This window comes from Larus michahellis, chromosome 9, assembly GCF_964199755.1.
Source record: "Larus michahellis chromosome 9, bLarMic1.1, whole genome shotgun sequence".
Lineage (NCBI taxonomy): Eukaryota > Metazoa > Chordata > Aves > Charadriiformes > Laridae > Larus > Larus michahellis.
This window is the reverse complement of record NC_133904.1, coordinates 44,083,559-44,097,579: the sequence shown is the minus strand read 5'-3', so window position 1 is coordinate 44,097,579 and position 14,021 is coordinate 44,083,559.

The following is a 14,021-nucleotide window of genomic DNA, read 5'->3' as shown; positions in this document are numbered from 1 at the left end:
AAACAGCTTTAGGTTTCTGTGACTGACAATTATAATGCAGACAATCTATGCAAGCACTGCCTTTGGCAGTGTTACAGAGAGACTCTTTAAAAGCATTAAATGGCTTAAGAGACAGGAGACAGCAAAGAGGCAGGAGGCACTAGAAAGCAAGAGTGTGTTCCTCATACCAATAGCATCAGTTTCATCTGAAAAACAACACTGCGTGAGTTCACCCACACCACGATTTGCACCTCAACAAAAGGCAGCTTGCATAAACAGGAATCACTATAGCTTATTTGGGCACAGAAGCAACACATATTTAACTACCAGCATTTAAAAGTAACTCAATTTTTATTTTTCTTAGATCAATACACAGCATGTTAAGAATCTTGTTCCAAGCAGAATTTACAGGATATGGAAGAAATATGGAGTCTTTCTTAGCTGCCTTCCACCTGAGGAGAGATGCGCCCCGTTCATGTCTCTACCCTTCACTATGGATACAGTACAGAGGCACAATATCTGTCAGCAGGCAAATCCAGAACAAGTGCTGACATAGAAATAGTGTTGTAGAAAAACTGCTTGAAACTCTGTGGTGGGGTTTAATAGATATAAGATTCGCTCCACCCCAGGAAACACCACCACCCCACCCCCCCAGTTTCGTTGCTGTACAAGCATGCTCTTTTCTCTCTCTTTATTATCGCTTTTTTTTCCATTGGAAATAGCACATGCATTCCTCATAAAGAATATTTATTTTCAGAGGAAAACAGAAAACATACAAATACTCTAAATTTTTTAGTTGATTTTTTTGTACCACCTTTATTTTCCCCCTGCAAAGTTACTAAATGAGAAAGAAGCAATTACACATTTTGTTTTTGAAAACAAAGACATGACAGAAATAAAATTACTAAGTTACAATTCTCACAATAAACCTTGAATTTAACTGAATGAGTTTGTAGTTGCTGCAGCCTTCATCACCTACCACACCACAATAATTTGTGGGCAAGAAGAAAGGGACAGTGTGGAAAGATAGCAGCCAACTTTCTCTTTGAGGTACTAAGTTGGTGTGTTGAGGAGGACTACCAAAACTATAGATAGGAACAAAGTACAGAACTAAGTTAGACAGGACTAGTAGTCTGCTGTTAAAGATTTTAGGAGTATGGAAACAGCCTAAGCTGATACAATTGTCCTTTTTGCTGAACACCAAGCATGCTTGTACTAAAAACTACATTCACTTCCCAGTGGGGTCATTATCACTGATTGATGGAAGGGAGCTTTGGTTATGGAAGGCAAATTGTATCGATACATGAAGCAGCTATAACTATTCAGAGTAAGAGGAAGCTGAGAATGTGATTTATTCTATTGTAATAAAGAATCCCAGGAAACCTCTTGTGGAATTTTTGCAAGGCAAAGTTACTTGCCGAGCAGAGTCTCTGACTCTGCATGAAGCATGTGGTCATGCTTTATTTTATCAATTAGATAAATCACTCCCTGCTATTAACTCTTATTATTGTTTTGTAATTTTGCAGTGTAGACATCAGCTTGCACAGTAAACATGTTTATTGGGAAAGCTTATAAAAAATACCGAGAAGGAGAAAAGAGGTTGAACATTTGAGAGAGATAAGTCCATCAATATGAGTCCCTGATAAAAGTAAACTCTAAACATATCTGCAGTCTCTTAACAGACTCTGCTTGGCATTGTATACAGTCAGTAGAAATACAGTCAGTAGAAAACTGGCAGGTATGACTCTGAAACAGAAGGCAAAACTTTGGTCAAACGCTATTAGAAGGGTATTTTGTATGGCCATGTTATTTAGACAAACAGGGACTGTGAAGGGTTAAAGCCTCCTAGACCAGAAACATGCTTGGTTCTATTGATACCTTTATTCATCTCCTCGATAGCCTTCTACCCATAAAAATGGGAAGGGCTCTAATAGCCTCTGAGGACTGACACTTGGGTTTTTGCTGAGTCTGTAAAGAGGACACAAGAAAGGGCTGTTCTCTGCACTTCAGCCTGTACTTCCTTACCAACACCCCAGGAGTCTTGCAGAGCTTTTGAACAGCAGAAGCTTCTTCCTCTTCATTGTTTGAAACCCATACTGTGTGACTGAGTCAAAACATGTACTGTTTTCACCTCCCCAGCAGATTTACTTAGAGATAGAATTCACACTTTCTAAATAGCTTTGGGTATTGGATTTGTATAGGGATAAGCTCAGACTGACACATACTGCTGACTGGAAAATTGTGAACAGGTTGCAAGAGATCAAAACACATCCTATACTGGTTTACAAGAGATGGATATATTATGACTTTTTTTTGCCAAGGGCAGTGACATGTTAAGTAAAAACAAATAGGAGACAAACAGGCATCTGGATTGCTCTAGATCCTCAGTATTTCAAGTCAGAATAGAAATGGACCTCTTGCATCATTCCCCATGGCGGTGAAAAGCGTTAAACTGGAATTTAACAATTGGAAAAAGAGCAGTCTCCATTTGTTGTTTCATGTGTGCTTAAGCAGATCACTTTTTTCACCCCCTAACTACCTTAAACCTATTATTTGGAGTGAGGCCAAAAGCTTAAATGATCCAAAAAGCCTCCAAAGAGATTTTACTAAGGAAGGAAAGAACCATAAATCAAACACAGACATATACTTTGCGCAAAAAAACTACAGAGGTGCTGAGATCAAACCTATTATCTAAAGCCTATTGTTCCTGACCAATCCTTCTTCCATAACAACTCAAGTACCCCTACATCAGGAACCTTTAAAAAACAGTGTGTTGCTAATCATTCCAGTATCTTTCTTTTCCTTCATTTCAAAAATATGAAGAATCAACATGTTTGGATATATATTTCAAAAGACAAGTTCAGCTGGCTTTATTTGGAAGCGTGAGGAAGACTAATATTTGAAAAGTTAAGTGAAATGGCTATCATCTCAGAAGAGACGGGATTCAGGTTTTGGTACAGTTAAGTATAAACGCTGTATGTGTGAGAAAAGAAAAATCCAGCTATGTACCTCTTGTTTTTCAGCCTCAGAGCTACTTTTTTAAAAAGGAAAATGGGTCTTGAAGCTAAGTTTTGCTGCACACTTTCATAAACATACCAAATGCTAGGCAGAATTAATGTCTTGAAATTCACCAAGGTAAAGCTTGTGTAATCTTCCTCTAAAACGCCAGGAATCAAGAGACATCATTTATCCTCTCCATGTGAAAACTTAATTGATTTCACAGAATCACAGAATGGTGGGTGTTGGAAGGGACCATCAGAGATCATTTAGTCCAACCCCCCCTGCCGAAGCAGGGTCACCTAAAGCAGGTTGCACAGGATCACATCCAGGCAGGTTTTGAATATCTCCAGACAAGGAGACTCCACAGCCTCTCTGAGCAGCCTGTTCCTGTGCTCTGTTGTCCTCAAAGTAAATGTTTTCCTTATGTTCAGATAGAATTTCCCGTGTTACAGTTTGTGCCTATTGACCCCTGTCCTCTTGACACCCGCCCTTTAAAAGCATTGATGAGATCCCTCCTCAGTCTTCTCTTCTCCAGCCTAGAGACCCATATGTCTCAGCCTTTCCTGATATGAGGTACTCCAGTCCCTTAATCATCTTAATTTCTATTAGCTTGATATCATTATTCATAAAACTTTGTAATGCCGTCCCAGTCTATACTAAAGTGAGAATTAAGAAACCCCTCAAACATTCTTGTAGGCAGTTAAGTTAAAAACAATCAGGAAAAAAATTCATTTACAATGTGAACTTAATGTCTGAAGCTGTTTCTTATGTTTCCCTGGATAACTGTTTAGTTACATGGATATAAATAAACACAAATAAATCAAGCTCTAGAATTTAAAATACAGGAAATGTTACTTATCTGAGATTCTTCCAAACCCACACAGAACTGAGTTGTTTCATCACATTTCTGTTGCACTCAATGCAACCATCAAAGAGGCAGGGGCATGGGAGGGGGACCTCTGATAGAATAGCCGTGGATCTTTTAATATTCTTGTCTCAAACTGATTTTGTCTAACGTGAGCTTGATTAATGTCCACTCCCCAAAAAGCTGTCATCTCATATGTCTGTATAAACAGGTATATTTATAATTCTGACAGGTACATATGTAAATCTGACTTTTAAAATAAACTATCCAATTGTACCGTCTCACTTCCACAAAAGAAAGCGTTCCTTTCTTCTTACATGGTTCAATATGTCCCTGGCAAAATAAAATAAAAAAAGATTCAGTAGGATGCTTGTTAACTAAGTAGAATACACCAGCAAATGAAATTGAATTAATGAATGTTTAATACGTTGTGAAATCTGTGATTAACCAGAGTGCTTGTATGAAACAATTTGAGCTATTTCAGTCTTCAGATATTTTGTTACGACAAAACTGTCACTAAGGGAATGACAGATCCAACCTATAAGATATTGAAGACCACAGTTAACACTATGGGTGATGATGCAAGGCAACTAGACCCTCATAGGTAATTTTGGTCCATTTAATGCTGTGTGGTGTCAGGGCTTAACTGGGAAAAGTAGTCAATGAAAGGAAGTCAGAGCCCATACTGAATCTAAGGTGACCAAAACTGGAGCTAGGACCCCTGCCCCTGGATTAGTGCATCCGGGCAAGGTACTGTGGAGAGGTTTGCATGCTAGCACCATGTGTTTGTTCTGTGGATAAGAATTGTTTTCAAAGATACGACCCAAACCCTTAGTTCATGCTGAGAATTCACAGAGGAAAGAAAAGAAAACAGAAGAAGAAAGGCTTTTAGATTTCTTTCAAGTCTTCAAACTAATCATCAACACAGACACAATTTTCCCGTTATTGTAAGATAAGAACACAATTAATTCTGCATCCAGAATTTAGGAAGGTTCTAATACTCAGAAGCAACTGAATCGCAAATATCCTTGTTCAGCTGTGGCTGTTTCAGTAAAAATCTGCAGATGGGGAAGCAGGAAAAATGCTAGAGGAAAAAAAAAAAAGGAATAACATATGAGTCTGACTTGAAATGTGCATTACAAAAAAATGCAATATGGTTGCCACATTTCCAAAGATATTTCAGAAGGGGACTGGATCAAAAGATGTATTTTTAAAAACATTCACACTGGCTGCCCACTCCACACTGCATACAAAGAATCTGCCCCTTGCAAGCTATTATTCAGAAAGTAGATAACAGAGGCTCTAAAAAATGGAACTGTTGTTCCAGTACAAGTCACTGTTGTGGTTCGTGTTTCAGACACATCTATTTCATTCAGGTACAATCCCATGATGAAGGACATGCAGGCCATCAGAAGCTGTGGGCAACTGGCTGTACAGTGACAGCAGTACCTCATACCTCCAGATGTCCAACACTGATTACACACCTATAGAAATCTATGCTTCATTTTGGTATTGGTTTCTTCTGACTTCAGTAAATGATACGACGATATACATGTATATGACATGAATTCAGAGGCTGACTGCAAAACTACTTGAGGACATAAGTAACTACCATGAGCCTGTCTAAAATATGAAACCATCGTTTACCCAAGTTTCGACGCACTGTTCTTGGTATTTAATGATAATAATTACAGAAGTAGGAAACCGCTATCCAAGAGGGAAGTGGACACTAGAGAAGCACACAACATACTTCTGCATCACAGAATTAAAATAATTTACACTTTCACAATTCAGACATACTATATGGCATAGTTTTACTCTTCTCGCATAAAAGGAGATTTTGTGTTAGGACTACAGAGATTCTGTGAGTCAATATGCATCTTAAATATGGTTCCTAGTTTAAAATAATACATACATAATATTTATCTTTTATTGGCAGATGAGAAATAAATGCCATTTGTAATCATAGACTGAATATGTAATCTCCATGTAGTTTATCAGAAGACCCCTATTAAATTGTCATTTTAAACTAAATTGTATACTGCATTGTATTGAATACACTTGAGAATAATATATTCATAACTTTAATCACAGTTAAACTCAGTTCTGTTTAAGAATAAAATTACACTTACAGTAGCACATTAGGATCTAAGTAGTCAGAAATCAGATGAAATATCGCTCAATATTGCATTTGTAAAATAACGTTTTATTGTTTCTCTTGTAAATTCTTCTCAAAAGGTAAGTTACTAGCAAAGGAATTGGTGTTGAAAACAAGAAAACCCTGTAAAATGTATTGATTCACAAAAAAGCAAATGTGTTTAGAAAAAAAATCTATATTTCCCCCCAAACCTGCGAGCAAACACTTATTCCCTGAAAGAAAAAGGATGTTTCTGGAAAACCTTAGAAAATAATTAGAGTCAGTTTTCAGCTAAAATATAATTATTAACACCCTTCAGCACAATTTTATGGAAGGTAACTCTTGCTGAACATACTCGTTTTCTTTCCTGGATATGTTTGCAGGTATAATTGGTATTATATCACATTTAGATTAAACAAATTGCATCAAGTGGAATAAATCCAAGTAAAAAACTGGCTGAGTAGCACACATCAGACTTGTTACTGAAGTATCTGAATAAGAATGTTTATTTCGATTTGAAGCTATTGCTCTGAATAATTTAACAATATCTGACTTCAAAAAACAAATCATTCCACCTCCAACTTTTGGAAAATACTATTTTCTAACAAGAGTTTTCTACAAACATTTTAAATTAATTTAAATTTCTAGAGAAATTATCTTCCAAATTAGAATAAAAATTTTTCAATCCCAAAAGTAAAATGAAAATTAAGTTTAAATCCATGAAGCCCTGGAAGTATAATTTAAGGTTGGATCAGCCTTTCTCAGGCTTGATCAGATGGTTCATAAGACAGATATTTGCCAGTCTGGCATCATGCCAGGGGGCATTACCAAAGAGCGAGCAGATTAACCCAAAGCCACAATTTTGAAGTGTTGTAGTATTTTGATACAACAATGGAACATTTTTTCTAGCTTGTACATTTATAATCTGCAAGCCTCAACTATATCGAAGACATTTTTTACATATCGATAAATTTTATTATAGAAGGTTTTAGTTCAGAAAAACCTAACACAGAAATGTGAAACTGCAATATACGCCAGTTGTTAGTAACTTCTATAAGACACAAAGAGAAACAGCAGGACTTTTAGCAACACCCAATTAAGCTACTAAGTTTCTCACACTGCCAACTGTCCCCTCTCTCTGCTTCTTCCTTTGTGAGCATTAACAGATATGAGTAATAAAATACAGAATTGTCCAGCACATAGAATCCTCTGGGCCTGATTACACAGAAATAAAATGTGAGAGCTTTAACTTAAATAGGAACAAAGCAGAACGCGCAGCAGACACCCAGACTGTAGGCCAGTTTTTCCTCAATGAGCATAAAGCTAGGGGTTGTTTTTTTTTTGCATTCAGACTCCAGGTTTCCTTTAAGAATTTGACACTCTGCATCCCTGTTCTTCTGTACTGATGTATCATACACCATAAAATAAGTATCGCAGATTCCTACTATTAGAAACCCCGTTTGATGGGCATAGGAAAGTGTAAAGGCCAAATAATTCACTTGAAAAGAGATGAAAAAATTAACAATTGCACTCTACAACACCAAATTTATATTGCATAACGCGATGCTAGAGAGAGGTGTTTAAAATCTTCAAAATAAAACAGCACACAAACTCACATGAATAAAGCGTCAATGCTGTATAACATATTTGAAATGAGCAGTTACTTATAAATAATGCACTAACTGTTCTGGACGTAATAGTAAAAAAAGCCAAAATCTAAACTTGCGAAAGGTTTAATGCTGTAACATTTGGTCCACTCAATTTCACTTTAGAGCCGGAAAAAACAACCCAGACTACCCATCACCCCTACTCCTCTTGGCACATAACAGCAGGTACAGGTCAGATCTCAGAGTGCTAGAGCGCCAGATTTTACTTGTACGTTAGTCAAATTAGATTGGTTTCCTCCACTTTCTTTAACCTTTTAAATGGGAAAAGGAATATGCCTATAGAACAAAGACCATTCAAACAACAACTCAAACACTGAAATGCCACAAGACTCATATAATTTCAGATTGTAATTGTGGAGAGTTGCTTAGTTCAAGGACATTTCACTAGAAATAATAATAACAGACCAAATTCTGCCATCCATTATCTCTCTCAATACTATTAGCGACTGAAAGCATAATTTAACAGAAAGTTGGGGGTAAGCAAAGTCTATCACTTAAAGTTGCATTTTTAAAATTAAATTTGAAGTGTGAAATATCTTTCATGTGTTGATTTACATTTAATAATGACACTTATTATTAATTTTAACTAACATTTTATGGTCAAAATGCACATTTTATTCACTGCTGCATCCATTTTCACCACTTTTGAATTATTTCATATTGCAGAGTTGTTAATGTTTACTCTTCTGAAACATGGCAAATGCAGTAGAACCTCAATAAATTATTTACATTTTTAAAGACCAAAAGCTTATTAACATTTGCCTGGAAGAGCACATACATTTGTGTTTTGCTCTGAAGCTGAAAATGTAAATTAACATCTTCTGGTCTGATTCTTTTCTCACTCTGTCAGTGTTATTCTCAGTTAGAATAGTGCAAGTGAGATAAACCAAGCCCAAGGCATATAAAGACCTCCAAGAATAATGCCCTTAATGCCTTCAGAGCTCTCCACTGAACTTTAATTTTCAGTTGCTGCAAAAGAAAAACACTGCAGACACAACAATACCAATATTGAGAAAAATAGAAGATTCTACTTCAGCATTTCGAAATGTAGAACTGTCATGTACAGAGACAACCTCTTCAGCTTTATTGGTGACAAAGGGGGACATAGAAGGCAGAGAGAAGATAAAGGTGTACCTGTTGATCCTTATACTCTTCCTATCCTGAAGAAAGCAAAGAACATGATGCTGAGGTTAATGAAGCTTTATGAGTAGTAAATGAATGTGAGCAGTAACTGACCTTATGTCCAAATTATGAGCAGAGAGTTCCAGTGGCAAATGGTTATTTATTATTTATTAGTTTTTTGTTGTTTTGGAGGGCAAGGGAGAATTAAAACATGTTTATTTTCTACAAGAATATTTACTTTGCATATAGTTTTCACACAACAAGACCTAAAACTAGCTTAAGATGGCATGAAATTTTAGGGTTTACTAAAGTAAGATAAAACCTATCAAGTATTTCCCTTCTAAGAGCTCATTGGTGTCCTAGCTCTTCAAAGAGGCTTAAATTTCATCACAGTCCATTCCTCTGCAAATACACGTATACAACAACAGTTAAGGCCGCGGTATTACTTTCATACTCATGGCAAACTAGAGAAGTTCTGACTTAAAAAGAGAACTAACACACCTTATGCATACTTCAATGAACAGGTGAAGGTGCTGTAAACAAGCATCGCTGCCAAACAATACCTGTCTCTGCTACAGCCACAACCCATGTCAGCACAAACGTTTGCACAGTGATGGGACAAACTGATCCAGGTTGTAACTAACTCATTTTTCAGGGGTAGTTTTCAACTGCATTAGGTCTCTGGTCCAGTTAATTAAGTACCTTCACGAACACTTGTGCTGACACATAACAGAAGTTCACACAAAGTACTGAATGGCTGTGTGAGAAAAGAGAATGTCAACTTCCACCAGGTTTAAGAGTTTAATTATGACACCCTCAAGCACAGCCTACGGAAGATTCCTTCCCGTTCCATAGCTGACAACATTTAAGTGAGATGGAATCTTCAGAGCTTTCAAGGGGCTAAAGGACTCAAAATCCAATACATGGGAACAACCCCAAATCTTATCTTTTTGCCAGAGGCAATGGGAACTTTACATTAACTACTTTGTGAAATATTACAGAAGTAATGCGTTTGGAACAATACCCTTATGAAAAAAAAAAAAGAAAAGATGACACCTGTTGCAATATTCTCTCCACCAGCGTGTGATCACTGCAGCCCAGGATGCCTCCAGTCTTAACCCCACTGATTAGCTCATTTGCATTGGTGACCAACAGGTCCAGTATTGCATCTCCCCCTAGCAGTGCTGGCTGCCTACTACCCGGCTTAAGAAGTTGTCTTTGATGCACTCCAGGAGTCTCCTGGATTGCCTACAGCTCACCATGCTACTTTTCCAGCAGATGTTGGGGTGGTTGAAGTCCCCCAGTAGGACGAGGGCCTGCAACCATAATGCCTTCTGTAGCTGGAGTACAAAGGCTTCATCAATGGACTCCCCTTGATCTCAGGGTCAAAATGCCAGTAGGGGTAGGGAGGCTCAGGGAGACGGGGAAGAGGCAGTCTATCTGTATTAAGGAAAACCACCTTTTTTATTTTTTCAAGACACAGTCTTTATAGTTCGCATGTATATAACACCAATCATGATGTCACGGTAAGGTCACTGTCTTTGAGCACTGCAATACAAAGACCAACCCACACACCCCCAAAAAAAAACTAAAAAAAAAACCCAAAAAACTAAAACCACACACCAAGAGAAGTTAAATTTTCTGCTTCAGAGGCCAGGTATGCAGAATTTAGCCTGAGGACTGTTCAGTTATTGGTGGCATAAGATTGCCTTTTTTCTTTTAAATAACCCATAATTAAAGCTAACTGAAGAACAATGTGTTACACAAGGTTCATTCAGTAAGACCACAGCAGCATTCATGAGGCAGCTCTTCCAGAGGAAGAGCTTGTTATTCTTAAGCAAATCCAGCTTGCAAGAATTCATTACAATCGCACAAACATACTGGGCACAAGTCATACTTGATGCCCAGATTTTCAAATTTGTGAAGTTACACAGAAAAAAAAAACAAAAACAAAAACAAACAAAACCAACCTACATTTTTAGGAAGACATTAGAAATGCAATTCCAAAGGGAATGGAAAAAAAGAACAAGGTATCTAGACTATCTAGGAGACAGACACAGAAAAACTCATTGCAAGAATCCATCAGGTCCACTTAAGTCACGTTATTCACGATGATTTTTCACGTGAGGAATACCTCACTGAGAAACTGGACGAGAAGTTGTGTGTTTCTGGTTCAATGCCCATATGTAACAAATTGTATAATTTTAGTAAAGGGAATGGGAAAAACTTCTATTTCTTCTGTTAGCTTAGAATCTGATATCTGTTATCTGCTCAGTTAACCCATCCTTTAGCTGGATAGAGAAAGCAATAGATTTTCTAATTAACATGTATTATTTATTATACTCTGATATCTTTGCATGAGAAATTATGTGTAAGAGTAGGGATAGCAGGACTTCCAAATTATCCAGACGGGATACCTAGCACCACCTAAGCAGAACATGTCTACTTTTCCTTTTATATACCCCATGCTTCTGAATACACTCTTTTAACGTTTGTAAAGAAGATATTCATAACAAGTTAGCTCAACATGAGAGAAAGTAAAATATATAAAGATAATCAACAAGGGACTGAAGGTGGCAACTGACATCTTGATACTGACATATGATATAGGAAGCTACTGATTTAATTCCTGGGGATTGAAAGTAAAGGCAACTCCTGCACACTTAGTACAATAAAAAAGGACAGGTTTTGGAACAGCAGATAAATGGCAATACGGTGAAAATCAGTCACAGAATACACTGTGTCACCTGCATACAAGAAGAATGTCAAGCCTAGAAACAAGAATGAAAGAGCAAGAACCTGCTAAGAGTTTTAGCTGGACAGAACTACGATTTGTGAGCAGCTTATAAGTTTGCAGTTTAATTTGGGTTGGCAGAGGATACTACCTTGAGAGTAGCTGTAGGGGATGAGCAAAGGACTGAAGATAGCACTCATGGAGCAAACCCCAGCTAAACTCTTGTTTAGCTCCATCCTATAAAGTGATATGTGCCAGAAAAGCAAAGTGAAGGAAAAGTTTCAAGACACATGGGGTGTTTACCCCAGCTTCCTGAAAGGTCATGGTTGGTGAAAACAGGAGGTGTTGCAACTTCAACTAGAACACAACTAAAAAATGGTTTAAGAACAACACTTGGGGCCATCTAAGATAGAATTTAAAAAATAAAGTTAAATAATATATGTGAGCACAATCTTGTTTTGTTTTGTTTCTAGAGTAAATTACTAAAGCAGATTTGCAGTTGTGAATGAAGGCAGCCAAGGAAAAGGAGGTTGAGGGAGAGGTAAAGGAAGCCATCAGAGAGGAAAAAAAGGCAAATGAAGGAAAAAGGAGAAAATTGTAGAAGCTATTTTAAGCAGTGAGTCATGATGAATTCTGCCAAATTTCTCATAAAATACAAGCAAGATTCTGTGTGGAGAGTATGTATGAGGCAGTGATTTTATGCAGGTGAAGACTCCTGACGGAGCAAAGAAAGAGGAAGAGAAGTTTGTAATGAGAGTAGGGTAGGGAAGACCAAAAAAGGGAAGAAGTACAAGAATGCAAATAACAGTGTGGAAAACCAGAGTAGTTTATATGGTTTACAACCCAGCTCCTATCCAGTGTCTACATTTCATCACCCCCGACTTGAAAAGCTGTTACTGGAAGGATATGGAATAGGATGAAACTAGGACTACCGCTGCAGAACCTGTAATAAGGACCCAAAACAAAAGAAAAAACCACCACAACAACAATCACACAGCAGTACCTTATATGATGCAGGAAATTCCCCTCTCCATTCTTATCGCTATCTTTGACTAATAGTTTGAAGCTGATTTATTTTCTTTGCATCAAATATTGTTGTGCTACACAAAGTTCAATGAGCTATATAGAATGTCCCAGATGAACACAGTATTACATGAATATGACAAAAGTAATCTCATCTTCTCTGTATACAAGAGGAGGAATAATTTCCTGTTGACAAGAAAATATTTTACTAAACCGGATGCAGCAGACATGCAGAATGGGACTGGGGAAAACTGTTTAATAATCAGCAGTTTATATGTCCTGATGCGTGCTGTGTGTACTGAGCACCAAAGATGATTTACAGTCAAGAGGTACAAAGAGAATGAAGGCTGGAAATGACAGTGAAAACCAGCAGAGCTGCTGGTCATTGTCATCATGACAAAATTATTAGTTGTTTTCTGTTATTACAACAGAGAGATGGTGGTTTTAACATAAAAGCACTTGCTACTCTGTCATACTGTTCAGCTTGACCAAGCTTCCTCAAAAGAGTGCATACAATGTAGATCAAATCTGCTCAATAAAGAAAAACTCTTCATTCGCATGACCTTTCTGGAAAAGGGAGCTGAAGTAATTCATTTTACTACAACACAGGTAGCAAAAGGCTGACAGAAATACAAAGTTTTCTATTCCAAAGCACCATTACCTACGCGTCTGCATAAACAGCAGTGAGCCAGCCTAGGATAAATCAGTCTGTTAATATTTAACAGGTGCAAAAAAGGCAAATTCAGCATTGGTAGACAGAAATAGAGGTATGTTCTCTGATGTGTTTTCTGGGAGGGGATCTTTGAGAAGGTTGCTGCAACACCAAACCGCATGATCAGATCTGTTCTCTCTGCTTCAGGGAGAGACTCATCAGTGTCTCTGTCACCTGTTCATTCAGCAGTCTTCAAAGGCACAGGGTTAGCAGCATCCTTACTTTCCAGAGATGGATATGAGCACAAAACAGCAGAGTGACTTGGTTTGGGTTTTTGTTTTTTTGTGTTTTTTTTTTTTTTTTTATGAACACCTCAAGAAAACAGCCATTCTAGCGAAGGGACCTGAACTTGTCCCAGTTGAGCTTCACTACTAGTAAGCTGCCCTGCTCTCCAGAGATTAGGGCAACATACACTTGGATTGCCTGTACTTCCCTCCTCTCCCCCACCCCTCCCTAGTCTTTCAGCAAAGAAATGCAGAAACCCTTTAAATCCCTCATCATTCACCAGCTAAATGTCTGAACATTGATGTTATATCTCAGCTCTTTGCCCTAGGGCCACTCTTCAGCTCACTGTTTATGCAGGGTCTGCTGGGAACATACTTCAAATACTGCTGTTCAGAAATTAATGTATCATAGGAGAGTATACACAAATCCAGTGATGCGCATACATTATGCTTTAAAAAATACAGGATATTGAAATATGAATAATGTACATGGTATATTATACACTAATGAGATTATTTGGTGATGCAAACTATAGCAATATACCAGCAGAGGAATTT